The sequence below is a fragment of the Choloepus didactylus genome, chromosome 8, assembly GCF_015220235.1.
Source record: "Choloepus didactylus isolate mChoDid1 chromosome 8, mChoDid1.pri, whole genome shotgun sequence".
Lineage (NCBI taxonomy): Eukaryota > Metazoa > Chordata > Mammalia > Pilosa > Megalonychidae > Choloepus > Choloepus didactylus.
Window position 1 is genome coordinate 35,139,894 of NC_051314.1, and position 20,809 is coordinate 35,160,702.

At 37.3% G+C, this 20,809-nt stretch overlaps 1 protein-coding gene across 3 annotated transcripts in view; it reads left to right on the plus strand.

Annotated features, from left to right (window-relative positions):
- The first annotated feature begins 13,880 nt into the window (after nt 1-13,880).
- CEP83 (centrosomal protein 83) overlaps nt 13,881-20,809 on the plus strand; it is a 182,259-nt gene continuing 175,330 nt past the window's right edge. For all 3 annotated transcript variants that reach the window (XM_037846054.1, XM_037846058.1, XM_037846057.1), the window contains exon 1: nt 13,881-14,355. The gene's annotated coding sequence lies outside the window, so the exon portion shown is untranslated. The remainder of the gene's footprint in view (nt 14,356-20,809) is intronic.

Here is a 20,809-nt window from a genome sequence, read left to right on the forward strand (position 1 = left end):
TGTATAAGAGTTCTAGCTGCTTTCACATCCTTACCAATATTTGAATTAGAGACTTTTTGATCTTTGCACTTTAGCAGTGTGAAATAGAATCTCGTGACTTTAATTTGCATTCTTCTAATGACTAAAGATACTGAGCACCTTTCCATGTTTATTAGCCATCTGCATATTTTTTGTGAAGGGTCTGATCGTGTCTTTTGTTATTGTTTTAAGACTGTTGATAACAATTTTTATTGTTAATTTGTAGGAGTTCTTTGTACATTCTGGATACAAGACCTTTGCCAGATATTTCTGTGGTGAGTATTTCCCTGTCTGGGACTAATACTGTCTTTTGAAGAGCAGAAATTTAAATTTTGATGAAGTCCAATTTGTCAATTTTTTTCCTTTACAGTTAGTACTTTTCATGTCCTGTGCAAGAAATACTTGCCTACTCCAAGGTTGTGAAGATATTCTATGTTTTCTTCTAGAACTTTTATTCTAGGGATCTGGGTTTTACGTTAAGTCTATGAGCCATCTTGAATTAATTTTTGTATACAGAATGAAATAGGGTTTGAAGCGCTTTCTTTTCTTTTTTTTTTTATTTAAAGAGAGATCCAGCTGTTTCAGCAATCTTTGTTAAAACTTTCCTCACTGAATTGCTTTGGCATTTTGATAAAAAAAATCAAGTAACTGTATGTGTAGGTCTATTTCTAGACTCTAATCTGTTCTGTTTATCTATTGATCTCTTTATACCAATAACACACCATTTCAATTACTATAACTTTATAGAACTCTTGAAATCAGTAAGTATAAGTGCTCCAGCTTTGTTCTTCTTTTAAGATTGTTTTGGCTATTCTAGTTCCTTCACCTTCCCATATAAATTTTAGAATTATCTTGTCTATTTCTTCAAAAAGAGTCTGCTGATGTTTTGATAGGGATTAGGTTGAATCTATAAATCAACCTAGGAATAATAACAGTTTAATGATACTGAGTTTTCCACAAATGAATATGACATAGCTTGCCATTTATTTGTCTTCTTTAATTTCCTTCAGCTATGTTTTGTGATTTTCAATGTAGAGATCTTACACATCATTTGTTCCCAGGTTTCTGATGTTTTTAGATGCATTATAAGCGGTGTTGATTTTAACTTCATTTCCAAGTTTTTGTTATTAGTATATAGAAATAGAATTGACTTTTGTATACTGACCCTGTATCCTGTGACCCTGCATTAGCTCATTAGTTCTAGTAGTTTTGTATATTCCATAGGCTTTTCTATGTATACAATCATGTGTATGAATGTCTGTGAATAAAGTTTTACTTTGCTCTTTCCAATTTTTTTTTGAATTATGTTTCATACCATGAAAGTCACCCTTTTAAAGTATATAATTCAGTAGGTTTTAGTATAGTCACAAAGTTGTGCAACTATCGATTATCTAATTCCGGAACCTTTCCATCACTCCCCAAAAAACCCTGTACTCATTAGCAGTATTAAGAAAAATACAATGGCCACCTGCATTAGACATTTCTGGGAGGGACCCCTTTCTGAGAAAGGTTTCCAGAAGACAAAAACTACTGACTTGCAGGGGCTTTCCAAGAAAATGAACACATCCTACAGAACTGCAGATAAGCAACACCTGGTGATAAACCAGTTTTGGTCCAGGAGAGCTAATATCAGATTGGACCTACCATACTAACAAATGTACATCTTCTCCTCACTCCATAAGAGCCTCCTATGTAAAATGGAAACTTAACATCAGCCAATCGGAACATTTCCTCGCTTGCTTCTGTGTTCATCCTATATAAGCTTCCCCTTTCCACTCCCTTGGTGGAATTCCCTTCTATTTTCTCAATGGGAGGCTGCCCAATTCACAAATTGTTCAATAAAGCTGTGAAATGCTAAACTGCAAGGAAAGTTTTTCTTTTAACAATTTTGCTGATGATGACAGGATCCGAAGGTGACTGCTGACAATTTGAGATGAGAAAGACTGGCTGTTCTGGTTTGCTAATGCTGCCATTATGCAAAATACCAGAAATGGATTGGCTCTTATAAAGCATGTTTATTTGGCTACAAATTTACAGTTCTACAGTCATAAAGGTGTCCAACTAAGGCATCAACAAGAAGATATCGTCACTGAAGAATGACTGATGGTGTACAGAAAACCTCTTTTAGCTGGGAAGGCACATGGCTAGTCTGCTCTGGGGTTCTGGTTTCAAAATGGCTTTTTCCAAAATGTCTCTGGGCTTGTCTCTCTTTATTTCTCTGGAGCAAACTCTGGCTAGCACCTCCAAAGCATTCAGCTCCCAAGCGTCTCTCCAAAAGTCTCTCTCAACTGTAGCACCAAGATCCTTCTGTCTGTGAGCTATTATAGGACTAGTGATTTAATTAAGAGTCACACTGCATGGGCAGGGTAACACCTCCATGGAAATAATCTAATCGAAGTTATCCTACAGTTGGGTGAGTTACATCTCCATGGAAACATTCGATCAAAGTTTCTACCTGACAAGATTGAGTTAAAAGATCATGGCTCTTTCCAGGGACATAACGTATCCAAACCAGCACACTGCTAAAGGTACCTGCTAAACCCTTTGAGTTCTCTGTCCTCCCTGCCATCTGCAAGTGTCATGGGTGAGTCCCTGTCAGATCTAAGCTCCACTCTCTTTGTGTTCATGTTCTCTGATCACACTTTAGTCCAAAGTAGTGGGTAAATCTCATTGATGAGGAGGCTCAAATTTTGAGTCCAAGTCCCTAGCCTTTTGGTGCAGTCTGCAGTTTTAGTTTTGCTACTGCTGGTTTCTTTGACCTGTGCACAAGATAAGAAGTGACCAGATAAAGATGGGATATTTAAACTGTAAAAACTTTGATTCTTCACCCTCTAGCATCCTAGCATGTAACATGTAAAAAATTATGGGGCCAGAAGCTGTGCCTAACTAACAAAATGGCAAAATCCCACTAGAGACAACATAGAGTTGCAATAGTCATTATGAGGAATGTTCCATTTAAACAAATTTAATCATTTCAAGTACATTCGAGAAAAAGTGTTCCCAAAGTAACAGGCTGATTGGGATGCATACTTTAAGTGGTAGTCAGAGTCTACTAAGAAATCCCAATACTCTAAAATAGCTTTTATAAACTAGTGAGTTTACATTTTTATGTTTTGTTTTCCTGGGTTTTTATGTCTGACTCATGGTTAAAGGTTTTTAAATTGAAGATATAAGCTCTCTATTTGTATATGTCTGTATGTTTGATATACGATGTTTTCTTACTTCCAGATGGTATTACCAAATTAACTTATAATTATAACTCCTTAAAAGAACTTTATTCAAATTGGCTTAAGGAAAAATTAGTATTTCTATATAAATTAATAGTCCTAAGATCCCAGAAATTAAGGAAACCAAACTTCTAATATTTCCAATGAAATAAAAAGTGTTGATAGAATTAAACCCAAATGTTTTAAAAAACTCAGTGTCACATAATTCACATTAACTTTAGACAATTGGGACTACTTTGATATTATTAATTAAATAAAAACAGCTATCTCTTCTAGGTTATCAGTGTTAAGTACAATGCAAGCATGTAATTTTATTCTACTTGGGTAAGTTCTTCCTAAATTTATATAGGTTTACTGTTTAAATAAGCTAGCATTGTATCTACTAGATCTTTAAGATGATGAAAATGTAAATTTGTGTTTAACCAAATTGAGTTATTATTCTGACAAACTTCATTTCAAGAGAATTATTAGGATGTTGGTTTGAAGACAGTTTCCAAGACCTTTTTGGTAACTTAAATCTGTAAGATATATAGGATGTGTCTTTGGTAAGGTATAAAGGATGTATTTTTGTTTTGTTAAGGAAAAAGAAAGTATTGTCCTAAACTAAAATGACTTGATTGTTGCAGAATGAGAAATAAGAATGTGTAGGACAAAATCTAAATAGATATAAAGTTGCAGAATGTGAGCAGAAAAGGAATTCCATTTGTCATAGTCAAGGTTGGCTAAGATTTGATAGGTTTATAAGATTTTTAAGAGTTTTTTTTATCAAAAGTTATTTTCATGCAAAACTAGAATGTGGCTTTCTGTTAAAATAAGTTTTCTTGGATTAATAGTCTGCTCTTAGTATTGGAAAAGGTTGTTTTTAAACCATCTGAGTAATCGGCCTAGAAAGCAAAGATTCTGTATTTTTTCAGAATAATCTCCTGTGCTTTATATTGACCTTATCCTCCTTTACTGTTTTAGAGAAAAAGTCATCTCATTTTTGAAAAGAATAAGGTTTTTTCTGTTTTTTTTTACAATCATGTTAACTCCTTAATTTACTTCAAACATTTTTTTTTTTGTCACCTTGGTTAAAAAGAACCAAATATTGTATCAGTGACCAAATATTGTTTCCTATTTAACAAAATGTTCAAATGTGGCAACTTTTTTTTTAATATTCATTTTTTTTTTTTAATATTCAGGCATTATTTTATCAATCAGGATAAATTGTTAGTATGTTGGCATATTTCTATCATATGCATTTTTTTTTTCAGTTTTAATTTTTATTATGTAATTTTTTTTTTTAATCATCATTTTATTGAGATATATTCACATACCACGCAGTCATACAAAACAAATTGTACTTTCGATTGTTTACAGTACCATTACATAGTTGTACATTCATCACCAAAATCAATCCCCGACACCTTCATTACCACACACACAAAAATAACAAGAATAATAATTAAAGTGAAAAAGAGCAATTAAAGTAAAAAAGAACACTGGATGCCTTTGTCTGTTTGTTTGTTTCCTTCCCCTATTTTTCTACTCATCTATCCATAGACTAGACAAAGGGGAGTGTGGTCCTTATGGCTTTCCCAATCCCATTGTCACCCCTCATAAGCTACATTTTTACACAATCATCTTCAAGATTCATGGGTTCTGGGTTGTCATTTGATAGTTTCAGGTATCTACCACAAGCTACCCCAATTCATTAGAACCTAAAAAGGGTTGTCTATGTTGTGCGTAAGAGTGCTCACCAGAGTGACCTCTTGGCTCCTTTTGGAATCTCTCTGCCACTGAAGTTTATTTCATTAAATGTGACAACTTTTGACATTTCATATTCCCCAAATCAAACCCTAAATTACATCTTCTTTTTCTCAAATTATCTTTTGGATTTTCCAGAGAGCCCCTGGAAAATCACAAAGGATTTGTCCTTTCACTTTGTAAAAAGAGAGGTGCTAGAAATAGTTCGGTTTATTTGATATGAGTTGCCTGGTGTGGTGATTTGAAGCTGTATGTACCCCAGAAAAACATGTTTTAAAATCTAATCCATTAGTACAGGTGGGAACCCACTATAAGTAGGACCTTTTGATGAGATTACTTCAGTTAAGGTGTGGCCCAGCCCAGTAAGAATGGGTCTTAATCCTATTACTAGAGTACTTTATAAGCGGAATGAAATTCAGACAGAGTGAGAAAGCCACTGGAAGCAAGAATCTGATAATCAACAAAACCCAGAGGAGAAGGGAGACCAGGAGACACCACCATGTGCTTTGCCATGTGACAAGCTAAGCAAGAAGGATCACCAGCAGCCAGCCCCAGAATGCCAGAGTCTTTGGGAAGAAAGCATCAACTTGAGGACACCTTGAGGACACCTTGATTTGGACTTTTTCGCAGCCTCAAACCATGAGCAGATAAATTCCCAGTGTTTAAAACCCATTTCATAATTGCTTGAGCAGCCCAGGAAACTAAAACATCTGGGAAGTGTTGTCAAATTATAAAGGAATTTTCTAACCGTCTGCTGGTTAAATCTGTATGAGTAAAATATTACTAATATAAACATTTCAGAAGTTGTATAAAGTTCATAGAGATTTGTTAATGTCCTCACTGTCCAATGATGTCCTGGTACTAATACTCATCTATCTGATTTTAGACAATAGTAAAATTAATTTCAGCTATTCTCAAAATGTTTAATGAACTCATCAGATTGTTCACTTTTGCAAAACAGCAGTATGTTAACCACAGCCATTTTAAGCCTTTTGTCATCTACAGATAATTTTTATTCTGATGCTTCCCTGACAGCACTTACAATCAGCTACCCAACAGAGTGCTTCATTTTCAACAAAAAGGACTGTCTCAGAGACCCATGGAAAGGACTATGCCAGGTACTCTGGGGCAAAGGCTTCTCATGACTTTGCTTAAGTAACTTTGAGACCATACCACTGGATTGAGTCAAGATCTCCAGGATTCTAGTGAAGAAGCTGCTGGGTTCATGAATTTGAACCTTTTTGGAAAAACCAGTCTCCAGAGTCCAGGGTCCCAGCCTTACAGGTCAGTAAAGTTACTTTCTGACAAGCAGAGAAAACATATGATACTTTGGGGAACTTGAGTATCTATAGGTACTGCAGGTGAAATCTGGTGTTGAATTCTTAGCTTGGCTTCCTAGCTTCAAGAGTCTTTTAAAAGTCCAATCAGCAGTTCCTTATAAAAACTACCAGCAAAGCAAACTTTAAAAGGCCTATATGGCAAATCACATTCTTGCTGCACCTAATGAAACCAAACTTATTTTATGATAAAAAATAATCTCTTTGGGGTTATCTTTGATCAAAAGGAGAGTGACTGTAGAGAGAAATTTTGTTTCAATAAAAAATTATAGTACATTCCTGTTGGGTTATCACATTCTGTTCCTGTTCATTGAATGATTTTGCCTCCCCTTTGTTTATGGTAAATAACTGCAAGGGTTGTTCTCTACCTGTAAATTGGACTTGATCCTGTGCTTTTGCATATATTGTCTACCCTAAATGCCAGTCAGAAAGCTAACTTAGGATCTTTTGTACATTCAGCCTCAAACTGACAAAAGGATAATATCCCCAATCTCCTGACCTACTGTATGTAATACAGGGTTCCACTCTTTCATTTGCACCATCACACCTTCCTTAGGAACGCATGACCTGGAGTGTGCAGGTGTAAATATAACACCACCACAATTGCTCTTTAGGCCCTCCAGGCTAAAGCTGACTGCTTAACATCAGTGGTCTTGCAAAACAGATGGGCTCTAAATACCCTGACTGCCTGTGAACAACATTGCTTATGTGTTAATAAGTCTGGCACAGTGATAAATAACCTAAATATTTTAAAGGACGAAGTTAAGGTGTTTCATGATATTAGCCAGTCTCAAACATATCAATAGACAGACCTATTTCATGACCCAGGTTCTAGCATATGTTGGATTTATGCTCTTAATTGTGATAATTAGTCTGTTTTTATTTCTTGTTCAAACCGTGTTTCATGATTTTGCACAAATTCCTTGTCACCCTCAAGACAGAGGGTTGCTCTTGATAGTTTATTAAACGGAAAATGAGATAGAAGTGTGACTATTTCTAGTGGATCAAGACTCAATATAAAAACAATAAACATCCTGACTTGGAGAGGGCCATACACATAATCCACTCAACTGAGTTGGTAACCTCACTCCAAGGTTCCCAAATGCAATTGAACAGTCATCTAATGAACCTCATTGCAATCAAGAAAGGAAACAAACATGAAAAATGAAAAGGAAAAATGGAACAAAACGACTAACCAAGCTTTCTCAACTATCCAAGAAGGAATAAATGGTGGTGACTGGAGTGTTTTGGTCAAGTATCCAATGAGATCATTGGGAAAATGGCTAAAAGGTGGGGACTCCTAAGTAAAAGAAAATGACTGCCTGCCTTGAGCCTTACTGGGAGGGATCCTTTTCTGAGAAAGGATTTTCTGGAAGACATAAACAATTGACCTGCAGAAGTTTTCTGAGAAAATGGAACAATGGAACGTACCATACAGAACTGCAGATAAGCAACATCTAGTGGTAAACCAGTTTTGGTCCAGGAGAGCTAACTTAGATTGGACATATCATACTAATATATAATCTGTTCCCCATTCTGTCATACCCCTCTGTGTAAAATGGCAATCAGAACACTTCCTCACTTGCTTTCACATTTGCCCTACGTAAGCTTCCTCTTTCCACTAACCAAGCCTACTCAACTATCCAATCAGGATCCCTAGAATAATGTTTTCAAGGTTCATCTATGTTGCAGCATGAATTGGTATTTCATTACTTTTTATGGCTGAATAATATTTTATTGTACAGATATGACATTTTGTTCATCCATTCATCAGCTGATGGACATTTGGGTTGTTTCCACCTTTTAGCTATTGTGCATAATACTGCTATAAATACTCATGTACAAGTTTTTGAGTGGACATATGTTTTCATTTCTTTGGGGTACATACTTAGGAGTGAAACTGCTGAGTCATATGGTAACTTCATGTTTAATCATTTGAGGAACTGCCAGATTATTTTCCAAAGTGGCTGTACCACTTCAATTTCCCACTAGCAATGTATGAGGCTTCCAATTTCCCCACATCCTCATAAACATGTTACTGTCCTTAAAAAAAATTATAGCCATCCTAGTGATTATGACATGGTTTATCTTGTAGTTTTGCTTTTCAATTTCCCTAATAATTAATGATGTTGAGCATCATTTCCTATGCTTATTGACCATTTGTGTAACTGCTTTGGAGAAATGTCTATTCCAGTCCTTTGCCCATTTTTTAAACTTTTTTTTCTTGAGCTTTTTATTTTGAAACCATTTCAAACTCACAGGACAGTTGCAAAATAATAAAAAGCCCACAGAGAACTCTAATACAGTTACTCCCCACCCCTGCATCCTCAGATCCACCAATTTTAACATTTTCTCTTACCATCTATCCATCTCTCTTCTACTTTCTAAACATAAGAGTAGGTTGTATACATCATGCTCCTTGAATACATAATATTTCCATGTACATTTCCTAAGAACAAGGGTATTCATTTATGTAACCACTTTAAGTAAGTTACTAAGATCAAGAACTGTTTGTTTTATTGTTGAGTTGCAGTTTTTAATACATTTTGGATATTAAACCCTTATCAGATATATGATTTTCAAATATTTTCTTCCATTCCATGCGTTGCCCTTACACTCTCTTGATAATGTCCTTTGAAATAAAAAATTTTAAAATTTTGATGAAGTTCAATTTATCTGTTTTTTTTATTACTTTTGATGTCATATCAGAGAAACCACTGCCTAATCCAAGGCCATGATGACTGTTTCAGTTTGCTAAAGCTATTAGAATGCAATATACCAGAAATGGATTGACTTTTACAATGGGGGCGTATTACTTCACAAATCTACAGTTCTAAGGCCATAAAAATGTGCCAATTAAGGCATCAACAGAACAATACCTTCTCCAAAAGAGGCCGATGGCATCTGGGGTTCCTCTGTCACATGGGAAGGCACGTGGCTAGTGTCTGCTGGTCCTCTCCTGGGTTTAGCTTCTGGTTTCCATGGCTTTCTCTAAAATGACTCTGGGCTTCTGCCTTAGCTCTGTCTTAGCTTCTCCTGGGGGCAAACTCTGGATTATATATCTTAGCTTCTCTCTTAAATGTCTCTCAGCTTCTCTTAAAGAACTCCAGTAAAGAATTAAAACTCACCTTGAATGGGTGGGGTCACATCTCCACGGGAACAATCTAATCAAAAGGTCCCACTCACAATAGGTCTGTGCCCACAAGGGTGGATTAAAAGAACATAGTCTTTTATGGGGTACATAACAGATTCAAACCAGCGCAATGACTTATACCTATGCTTTGTTGTTTTGTTGTTGCTTTTTTTACAACTTTTATAGTTTAGCTCTTACATTTGGGTCTTTGACCAATTTTGAGTTAATATTTGTATATGGTGTGAGGTATTGTTCCAACTTCATTCTTTTGCATATAGACATCTAGTTGTCCCAGAACCATTTATTGAAATGACTATTCTTTCCCCCACTGAATTGTCTTGGCACCTTTGTTGAGAGTCAGTTTACCACAAATGTGTTTATTTTTGGGTTCTCAATTCTATTCCATCGATCTATATGTATATACTTATGCCAGTTTAACACTGCCTTGATTATTGTAGTTTTGTACTAAGTTGTGAAATCAGAAAATGTGAGTCTTTCCAACTTTTATGCTTTTTCTTATTCTTGCCTTATTGCATTGATTAGGATCTCCAATGTAGCCCTGAATAGAAAGATGGGAGCAGACATTCTTGTCTTACCTTGTTCCTGATCTTAGATGGCTGTTAGCAGACTGAGGAAGTTCCCTTCTATTTTTAGCATTCTGACAATTTTAAACATGAATGCTACTGAATTTTGTCAAATGCTTTTTATGTACTTATTGAGACCATCATTTTATTTTTCTCTTTTATTCTTTCAAGATAGTAAATTATATTGATTTTTCAATATTAAACCTTGACTTCCTTGGCCATGGTATATTATCCTCTACATTGTGAGATTTACTTTGTTAAGAATTTCTGTAACTTTGTTCATGAGGGATACTGGTCTGTAATTTCTTGTAATGTCCCTGTCAAGTTTGAGTATCAGGATTATACTGGCCTCATGAGTTTGGAAGTGCTTCTTCCTCCTTTGTTTTCTGAAAGATATGATGCACAGCAAGTATTTTATCTTCCTTAAATTTTTGATAAAATTCACTGGTGAAGCCATCTGGTCGTAGAGTTTTCTTTATGAGAAGATTTTAGATAAATTCAATTTCTATAATAGATATTAGGCCATTTAGATTTTCTTTGCTTTCTTGTGTCAGTTTTGGTAATTTGTAGTTTTTCAGGCAGGTTCTCCATTTCACCTATATTGCTGAAAACTGGCACAAAGTTGTTAAAAATCTTCCTTATATGTCTGTATATCCCCAATAGCATTTTGACTAGAATAAAATAGTAAACTTCTGCACACACAAAAAAGTATATGACAAACAACAAATCAGGGGAAACTATATTTGTAATATATGGCTAAAAAAAGGGTGTGTGTGTGTGTGTGTGTGCATGGTAGAAGCAGTCTAGTGGCAGAAAGAGCAAATTACAGTACAGTGTGACAATACCATGGGCACAGAGAACACACAGGAAGGATACCTAGTTCAATCTGCGGAGTCAGAATCATAACATCTAAGTGGTGAGTTAGCTTATTAGTAAATTAATGTAATCAAATTTATACACACTTGTAAGAAAGGAATAAGTTTCGTTTTCACATAGAGACAGCATGGAATAAGGGAAATGGAGGCAAAACCAGTTTAAACAAGCCCCAGATAAAGAGAAGAGAGAATCTGCCTGATGTAAAGAGACATGAGGTAGTATCAGAGGTGGGAACTCACAGCAAAAAAAAAATAAAAATTTGGGGGGGGGATTGGCTACTCAGTTCAAAATCTCAATAATGAGCTAGTTGGCTCTCTGGGATTGGCTGTACAAATTAAAATCTCAAAAGATGAATTAGTTAGTGTTCTCGGATAGGCTGTAACCTCTGTAGTACCCAGTCAATGGGGAAACAGGGGAGGGACTTGCGAATTAGGAGTAGGAGATTTAAAGATCACCATTCTCTTCCTCTGGCGCGCCAGCCTTCCGCGTGTTTGGCTGGACGCCCCATCTTGCAAGATCGTAAATAAGTTCTTTTCTCCTCCAGAACCGAGAGAGCGTTTATTCCCTTACAGGTACCACTTTATTTCCGACAACACTTAAGAACCTGAGAATCAGAATCCCAAACAGTTACTTCACCATGGATATTAGTCTATGTGGACCTACAGTCAACTAGCCCTCCTTTTACTGGCATTTCTTTAAAAAATAAAACAAAACTTTGTTTTTGTAAAATTGGGTTCAAACAAGATACAAAAGTCCAAAAGATGAAGAAATTTCACTTGCATTTTGGCTGACATTCTTCTAGATCTTTTTGTAGTTATATTCACAAATGGACACATATATATGCAGGTTGGGATGACACTGTACATCTGCTTTTTTTTTGGGGTAAAAACCAACAACCTATATGCTATGGAAATATTTGCATGTAATAAAAATTAAAGAGATTTACATCATCGTTCTTAATAGCTCAAGAGTACTCCATTGTATGCAGGCATAATTTACTTAGTGTCCTTGTTATGGGCATTTATGTTGTTTCTAGAAGCACCTATTATCAAAAAGGGCGTGGGGAACACTTGCGAATTTCTCTTTCACCGTTATTTTCCTTAGAGTAAATGTGTAGGTGATGGGATTGTTGGGGCAAAGGCTAATGTACCTTTAATTTTGAAAATAAGGTTGTGCCAATTTAAATTGCACACCAATTGTAGAAGAAGTAATTGATTTCCCACACCCATATCAATACTAATACATTGGTCTTTTTGAAGTTGGAAACTTCTTCATCTGTTAATTAGACATCTGTTTTTCTTGGTTTAGGAAGATATAATTTTGCCTGTTTTTCCTATCCTACTGATATCCTTTGCCTTTTATTGACTGGGATGTTAAGATTTTAAATGATTTTGAAGAGTTCTTTGCTCATTAGGGATATTTTTCCTACTTTTGTCATATGACACAAATTTATTTTCCCCTGTTCCATGAATTGTTTTCCTATTTTATTTTTGTGGGTAAATTACGATCTTTATGTGGTTACATTTACCAGTATTTTTCCTTTATGGTACCTGGATTGAGTTTCATACTTAGAAAACGCTTTTCTCATTTCAAAATTATACATTCACCTCAATTTTTTTGTAGTATTTTAATGGTTTCATTCTTTAGGTTTAAATCCTTGATCCATCTGGTATTTATTTTGGTGTGAGAAATTAAGATATAAAATCTGTTCCTCAATGGTTAGACAGTTCTCAGATCATCTTTCCCCCACTGATTTGTAATGTATGGTTTACAGGTTATCCTGAGAATTCTTGAGTTGGTCTGCTGGCCCCAACACTTACCAGTAATGGCTCTGGGTAGCTTTGTAAAATGGAGATGATAACTGCACCTATTTAAGAGAGCTGTGAGGATTAGATAAGATATCCTGAAAAAGGGTTCTAGTGCCTAACACGTATGTGGGTCAGTAAATGTGCGCTACTGTTATTAAATACCTTGATTCCACAGGAATGCGTTTTTGGATTCTCTACTCTGTTCCACTGATATATCTTGTCTCCTCTCATGTATCCTTAAAATCCAGTACACTCCACTACCAACTCACTTTCCTTTCTAATAGCTTCTTTCCCCTCTTTCCCTCCAAAAGTCGTATCTCAGCCTCTGTAATCATTATGGGAAACCAAAAATGTTTATTTGGGGGATAAAAATAAGCTGTACCTGACAATGTTGTGAGAATCAAAACCAAAACCAAACACTTAACTCTCTCCCTGTTGGAACGCAGTTGTTAATTTCCCCTACCACTTATTCTGAAACTCTGAAAGCCTATCTTATTTCAGCTCTTGGCATATAAATTGACGTTCTCAACAGGACCCTTTCTTCCAGCCCTAGTTTACAACCTGAAGACATGTAGTTCACAATGTTATCCCGAGGAAGGCCTAGATTTGAAATAAATACGTGAAGAGATTTGGAGCAGCAGCTGCGGGGGCGGAAAGGGATTCTCTCCTGGGTTCTTGGTCCTGATCTGAGAGTTCCGTCGACTCAAGCTGAGCAGACTCTCCACTTCTGGGTAATGCCCCGAAGGTTGACGTCTTAAGCAGGCTGCTTCAGGACCCCTTTCATCCACAAGCGCGGGGACGACGGCACGCAGGCGGGGCGCACTCCGGTGGCTGCAGGACCCACCACCAGAGTCCTCACCGAATTAAGAGTGGGAGAAGGGAGGGAAGAGGAAAGAAGACGCGCGAGAGAGGAAAAAAGGGTTTGAGCGGGGGCAAGAGAAACCGGTTTCCCCCTAACCACGAGCGTCACTCCGACCCCTCTGAGGATCCTAGTCGGACCAGGACGTCTCGGCCAGCAAGATTTCCCGCCGCGGCCGCCCGCTCCCACCTCAGCTAACTCCTCACCGCACTCTAACGGCCTCTCGCCGCGGCCCGCGTCGGCGGCGTCAGTGACGTCGGCGTAAGGGCGGGACTTCCTGCTTCGTGTGCTCCTGGGTTTCGGCATAGAGTTCACCAAGCTGGGGTGGGAGGCGGCGGGCGGCGGGTTGAGGGTGGTATCTCGGCGGGACGTCCGGGCTGGCCCCGCACCAGTGAGGCGACTCGATCGCCGAAGCAGAGCTGGGACTTTTCCCCGCCGCCACCGCCCTCTCTACTCTCGGCGCTCTCCTTGGATACCTCTTAGATTTCCCCAGTGTCGGGTGCCCGGGGGGCCCGCCCAGCCTTCCCGCTCCTCCTCTTCTTCAGGCTGCGCCGCGAGCTGCTGCCCGGACCTTGCCAGGCGTGGCGGGCTGGGCGAACATTCCAGGTGTAGGACCGTAACCCTTAGCCCCAATGCTTTCGCGAGCAGAGTTGAGTGGGTGCCCGTGGTTGGAGCTGTGGAGGTGTCCCCCGGTGGTGAGTGCGGCCAGAACACCGGTCACCGTTAAGTTTTATGTGAGCACGTTGCAAGGACCGTGTGTGAGACTGGTACGTAACCTTTCTCTGTGGAGATGGTATGTTTTCCGTAGTTGGGGGTTACTCTTTTTTTTTTTTTTTCCTTCACAACCTTCCGTGGAATCGTTATTTATTATTGTTTTTGTAAAGTACTTGACGCGCGCATTGGAAAAGAAGGCTGTGGGACATGGTCTGTAACGAATTACAGGCATATGAAACTCTTTACGGAGCTTTTTGGTGCACTCCGGCATGGTGGTTGTATAGCCAGTTTAATAATTGGTTAGACGTATGTTAACTCCAGTTTAATTTGTTGTTGAAAAAGCCATGCATTTTGGCCTACAAGACAGTTTTAACAGCGATGTTGGCCCTCATTACTGTGATAAAGTCTGTAATGTTATAAGTGTATGCCGGATTTAAATGGATATTTTGGTAAACCTTTGGTGCCAGCTCTTGAATATAATAAATGGGCACTTTGCTCTTAAAAATGCCCCCTGTCAAGTATCTTAAAAGCCTTTGGCCACATTGGTTGCAGTGATAAAATTAGTTCAATAAAATTTCAAAGATATGCCTAGGATAAGAAGAGACTTGTGTGAGTTTTAAAAATATGATGAACTTCATAATATATTCAGACTGAGCACAAAATGCTCGAGTAGGTCTAAAACTGAGTTAGTTAAAGCAGTGCTTCTGTTGCCAAGCAACACCTCTGTAAACAAGTCTAGAATGTAATTAAATGTATGTATCCTGCAATTATCTGGATTCAGAATGCTCTAAATTCATGGGTTTACCCTGTAGGTGTTTACAGTTAATAATAACTTTTCTTCCGTATTGAAGTTGGATTTCAAACTCATTTTGATTAGAATTACTAGAATGTTTTAAATTTCAAAGTGTTCCACCGGAATCTCCTGAGAGTTGCAAATGGATTTGGGTTGTCCTTTGGTTATTTAGGACACAGTATACTCCTTATTCCTCTTACTTTGAATATTTTCCTTTCTAGTCAGAGGAAGTGCGAGGGTATATTCACGAATATTCTCACATAGAGTAATACCAACTTAGAGTTACACAGAGCTTTGGCTGATTGAAACACTAATTATTGACAGATAGTTTTAGCCAGTAACCTCCTTACTCTTCCTCCACTTATTGAACCTTTAATATGATTTGTATGGCAAGTAGTCATTTTCAGGGTACTTTTTCATAATCTTTTGAATGCAATAACTTTTCAAGTAAGGAAGGAAGTAGATAAAAATTTCAGACACAGACTGAAGAACTTCTTTGAAATCAAACTACTAGTAATTGGAATCAGAACTTGTAGTTTGATGTAGTTTATTTCTTGCCCTTGCTGTGTTGCTAAATTCAGTAAAGTAGACTTCATTTTCTTCCCCTCCTCTCTTTTCTTCCCTTATGCTAATGTTGAAGTAATGATATATTCAAAAGTTGGGCAAGGCAAGTAGAGAAGAAGAATCAAGAATGGCTCATTTTGTGTGATAAAATCCTTAGTAATCAGATGTCAGCATTATGTATAGTTTCTAATTCAAGGAGCTCAGAAGAATGAAATTTTATTGGAAATATTAGTGAATTGTCAGAATTCTTTATAAAATAAAATGCCTAGGTACTTACTGTCTTAGCTCAAGTAACTAAGTTTTAACTTCATTATACATAATGTATTAGTTCCAGTAGGTTATTTTCTCAAGTAGTTTAGTCTGTACTTTTAGGAAGTATGTGTATCTATATAAAACAATTCCAGAGGTACTCTTTCCTACTTACTACAGTTCAAATTTCTTAGCTTAATCTGAACTCTTCAAAATATCCTCTCACCCTGACTTTATAAAGATAAATATATTTATCTTTATAGGAAATCTATGTTCTGGACAGGCTGGTTTCTTCCCTATCCTCTAAACCTGCTATGTGCTCTCCACCACCCACGCTGTCCTTCCATTCCAGTCTTTATGTTGTACTGACTTGATTTCATCCTTCCTTCTTCACCACAACCTCTGAAATCATATAATCCATGTTTGTCACTCACACTCATATGATACTTACCTTTATATTGTCTTGTTTTGTCTTTTTTAATAATGTTTATCTTGTCTTCCCAACTAGATTGTAAGCTCCTTAAGGGCAGGACACGAGATTGCAATAAGCTGTATCCGTAGTCTTTTCTATATAGAAGTTGCTCAATAAATGTTTCTTAAAGATGACGAATGTGCATTTCTGCTTTTTTTCCCTTCCATAGTATAGTAGAAATAATAGAAAGATTGTTAAGAGAGGAGAGTAAATGAAGGAGAAAGGGCAACTGTAAACCTTAAGCAAAAAAGATTGAAGAGTGGGGATTCATTGGAATTGGAAGGAAAGGTTCTATTCCTAGAAAGTATAAATATTTGAGAATTTCCCATGTTAATATCAGCAGTAAGGACTCCCTTGGGAATGTTGCTACTACTCTCAAGAGGGCTTGGGGAATTTGGTCAATTTCCTGGTTCTTCCTTAGAAGCTTAGTTTTAAAAATACCTCTCTCTCTTTCCCCTTCTCTTTCCCCTTTTTTTCTCCCCCCCTCCCCTCTCCCTTTTTTCCTTTCCTCCATCACTCTCTCCCCATCTCCTCATCTTACTGCTTTCTATCTTACGTTTTGACTTGGTCAAGACTAAATTTATGAAATTATTTCAATACTTTAATCTGGCCTTCATAAATTTACCAAGTCTCTTAAGTTTATTATATGTTTCTCCATCAAGACTCCTCTCTCTGTATCATAGAGAGATCAATGACTGTCAAGTCTAGGACTATTTCATTTGATTTTAATTGAGCTATAATTCAGGATGAAAGAAATTAAAGTTAGGAAATGCCCAGGTATTTGCTTTGTGTTAATTGTGACTTTAGATCATTTTTGGATTAAAATTCATGGTTAAAGGAACCCAAACTTAGCCACCCCCTTTTGGCATGTACTTGTCATTCTCAAATTGTCTTTCTTTAAAAATTCCAGGTAATTTATTTAGCCTGGCTGTAAATCCTGTAACTGATGCTTATAATTAATAGTTATCTTAGTTGGAGATATAAAAAAGTGAAGTTTAGTCTGAGTACTTTTATAAACCTAGTTTGATTCAGCTATTTTTTTAGTGAGCTTGCTATCTTAGCTTCTGACTTGTTGCCCAGTAAAACAATTGCAGTATAACATAGCAACCATTGAAAACAGTAGCATTGGACTATAGGGATTTTCCTGATGAAGTTGCAGTGACTACCTCTAGTGTTCACTTTCAGTCTCTCTCAGATGAATCTCATTTGGTTTTTGGCAGACATTTGAGATATTGTTAAGCTAAAAGAGTATATGATATATGCTCTTAAGTACATTTTTGGGAGTTGTGATAAATTACAACTTCCTACACATTGTTTTTTCACATAGAGATACATGATGAATAAGTATTGAATTGAATTATAGTGTGTGTGAAGGACACGTTAAAAGATGTGTTCAATTAAAGCTTGGTTTATTCTGGGCAGAACAGCTGTTAAGTAACAATTAACATTACAGTTCTCTACAACTGATTAAAGAGTCAGCCAGAACTGAAGTGGATGAAGCTGAAATGGTTCTTAATAATATTTTTGTATTGCTTCTGGAGGTCCATGGAAAGCTTAGCTCAATAAGCACGATTAAATAGGCATCATGTTTTGTGGAAAGAAAATTGTGATTCAGGAGACCAAGGCTTGACTGGGTGAGTCATTTAACCTTTTTTGGCCTATTTTTGCTTGCTTGTTTGTTTGAAAAAAGTGTCTTACGGTTCCTTTCAGAACTTGTATACTTCCAGTTTAAAGCAATTTTTATTTCTCCTGTTTATTGGTTTAGTCAGTATTTGAGTTCCTGTTTTGTGTCTTATACCATGCTAGGCACTGGGGAGTTAGTGAAGAAGACGTAGTGCTAAGCCTCAAGCAGCTTGTTGTCTGTGGGAGAAATGGATGAAGTAAATAGTTGATTGTAATGTAATATGGTAAGTGTTATAAGGATAAATAAGGGTGTTATGGGGGACATATAATTATGGGGGTGTCTTATAGGGCTGCTGTGTCAGGAAAGGCTCTTGGTGGAGAAAGTTAATATCTAAGTTGAGTCATGAAGTATGTAAGTGTTAGCTAATTTTGAAAAGGGTTAGGAACCCATATATAGGAAAGAGGCAAGAGAGGATGGCAGGTTTATGAAACCGGGAGTAGTTAAGAATAAGCAGAATTGATTGAGACTGGAGCATAAGTGGGAGATCAGATCATAAGGGGCATTGTTTGCCTTTTTGTAGAGTTTGGCCATTACTCCTTAAAATGACATACAAGGATATTTATTTGTTGGTTCATCATATATTTGAACTCTTACTATGGGCCAGGTACTATGGTAGGCATTAGGATTAGCAGTAAGAAAGACACATTAGTTTTGCCATATTGGGGCTTACTGTAGTAGAAATTTGACTGAATCTCCTACATATTTTAACTCTGAATGTTTACTTCACTTGCTTGTTCCAACTGAAACCTGGCTATTCTTGGGAATGTTACTTCCCTTGCAACCACTTCAAGTGGACACTTTTTTTTCCCCTTGCCAAACATACCAGAACCTGAAGGAGGGATCTTTATGAACCTCAGCTTCTTTGAAACTTACTTCATCAGATTTCACTATATTAGTCTTTTTTACTGTGATCTGCCAGCTTCCCAGTCACTCTCTCTCATTCAGTGAAGACATTCTGCCCACTATTACTCCTGTCATCAATCTTATTAGTGTAGATCAGGGGTCGGTAAAACCATGACTCATGGGGCCAAATCCATTCTGCTACCTGTTTTTGTAAATAAAATTTTATTGGAATACATCCATACTCGTTCATTATGTATTGTCTGTGGTGGCTTTCATGTTAGGTACAGAGTAGAGTAACTGTGATAGGGACCATGTGGTCTGCTAAACCTAAAATATTTACTGCCTGGACCTTTATAGAAAAAAATTACTGATCACTGGGGTATGTGATTGATCCAAAATTCTGGCATCTTGGTTACTTCATAGCACCAGTGATCTGGTTCTCTACCCTAACTCAGAAACTTGCATGGTCAAGTCCCAGACCTCAGTATTGCCAGGTAGTAGCACCACCTCTGAACCTCAATTTCAAACATCATTGTCTTTTACCACTTATCTTTCACAGTATTCCCATTGCAGCAATTCTCTGGTATCCACAAGACCTCAAATTTATTGACCTGATTACTTTTTCAGTGTTACACCTCACTAAACCTCAGTTTCTTTCTTTAAGCTTAGATTCCATGGTTTAGCACTGTAACTACTACCCAGCAAAATCCCATAACTCCTTTACCCATCCCTCTCTTCAAAACTCCAATCTTGGGTAAACATATTTATCTTCCTACCCCATGCCTGGACTCCAAGCAACTGAACCTTATTGGACAAATTATTTAATCTTACTGACTGGATTCACTTCAGATTTGTGATTGAAAGTCTCAAATGGTCACTCAACACTATCAGAGTCCTACTTTTGTAACACTTCTGGAAGACCATTTCATTCCTTGTCTTCAGATCTCTAGTATGTCTTCTTTCTGGTCTTAGCTGATGACTTGCCTTATAAGAGAAAATCAGTTCAGTCAGATGAGAGCTTACTCATCTTCTCACCTTCACTTCACTAACCAACCTGGATTTGTACCCACACATTGGCTTCCCTTGGTGTTATAATGAAGATTTGGTCCTGCTTATTCTAAGGCCCACTCCTCTACTTTTGTCCTGGATTCTGTTTCCTCTTTCTTCAGGGCTTTGATCTTTTCCCTCTTACATCATCAGTTTCTTTTTCTGTGTTGTGTCATTTTCAGTTGGCCTAGAGGCACTCCTTAATATAACTCATCTAAATAAAAACTAAAAGCCTTCCTTGATCCCATATCCTCCTCTAGGTACTATCACATTTCTCTACCTCTTTTCACAACTGACCTCCCAGAAAGAGTTGCTATCTCCCATGCCACACCTCCCATTCTCTCTTTGTCCTCCTTTATTCAAGCTTTTATTTCCACCACCTCTCTGAGAGAGCTCTTTTCAAGGTCCTCTAAAACTTATAGCTTGCCAAAGCTAGTGGTCAATTCTCTGTCTCCATATTACTTTACCTTTTAGCAGTATTGATATAGTTGACCACTTGTTCCCTCATGGAAAAAATTTTTCTCCTAAGTCAAATTCTTCTGGCTTATCTCCTACCTCTGAGATGGCTCCTTTTCAGCCTCTCTTTAGGCGGCTCCCCTTCCACCTGACTTCTAAATGTCAGAGTATCTCAGGGTTCAGCTCTTTATTTACATTCTCTCTAATTGATCTCACTTGGTCTCATCCATGGCTTTATATACCACCCACATCTGTGCTGTCTGTTATGGCAGCCACTGGCCACAAGTGTCTGTTGAGCATTTGAAATGTGGCTAGTCTGAATTGAGGTATGCTGTAGGTGTAAAAAGATAACGTATTTCAAAGACTTTGTATGAAAAAAATAAAATATATCAATGCTTT